The following is a 1021-nucleotide window of genomic DNA, read 5'->3' on the forward strand; positions in this document are numbered from 1 at the left end:
ACCATTTGTTGAAAATGCTGTCTTTCTTCCACTGGATGGTTTTAGCTCCCTTGTCGAAGATCAAGTGACCGTAGGTGTGTGGGTTCATTTCTGGGGAAGACAAGATTCTTAATGTAGTGCCTAAGTAACACCCAGGATTGAGTCTTCACCTACTATGCACACATAGAAAAGTTCTGCAAGGATCATTAGTATTTAGAGGCGGGGCTGGGGCTGGAGAGATGGCTCAGCAGTACAGGTTCTTCCAGAGGATGGAGTTCATTCCTATCCACATGGCTTTTCACAGCTGTCTGTAACTTCAGTTCCAGGGGATCCAACATCCTGGCCTCTGAGCATTGCGTACACTGGTATAGATACGACTGTATTGAAGCCACCCATGCACATTTTTAAGTAGGGTCTGGGCTAGTGAGATATTTCAGTGTATCTCAGTGTGTAATGGGTGCTTGCCACAGCCTGACAACATGAGTTTGATCCTTGGAATCCACTTGCTAGAAGGTGAGAGCAGTGTCTACAAGTTGTGCTCTGAACTCCCTGACAACATTTGTGTAGCATGTGCATGCTTGTGCACGTATACATACAAACATGCACACAAAATAATCTTTACAGTGTTTAAGGACTAGTGAGATGGTTTAGTGATGTTTATATATTGTTGTGATGTCAAAGGAGTGGCAGTATTAGAAGGTGTGGCCTTGATGGAATAGGTATGTCACTGTGGGCATGGGCAGACTCTCATCCTAGCTGCCTGGAAGCCAGTTTTCTCCCAGCAGCATTCAAATGAAGATGTAGAAATCTCAGCTCCTTCACCATGCCTGCCTGGATGCTGCCATGTTTCCACCTTGATCATGCACTGACCCTCTGAACCTGTAAGCCAGCTCCCCAATGAAATGTCCTTATAAGAGTTGCCTTGAGCCAGGCACTCGGGAGGCAGAGGCAGGCAGATTTCTGAGTTCAAGGCCAGCCTGGTCTACAGAGTGAGTTCCAGGACAGCCAGGGCTACACAGAGAAATCCTGTCTAGGAAAAAAA

This window comes from Mus caroli, chromosome 18, assembly GCF_900094665.2.
Source record: "Mus caroli chromosome 18, CAROLI_EIJ_v1.1, whole genome shotgun sequence".
NCBI classification, from domain to species: Eukaryota; Metazoa; Chordata; class Mammalia; order Rodentia; family Muridae; genus Mus; species Mus caroli.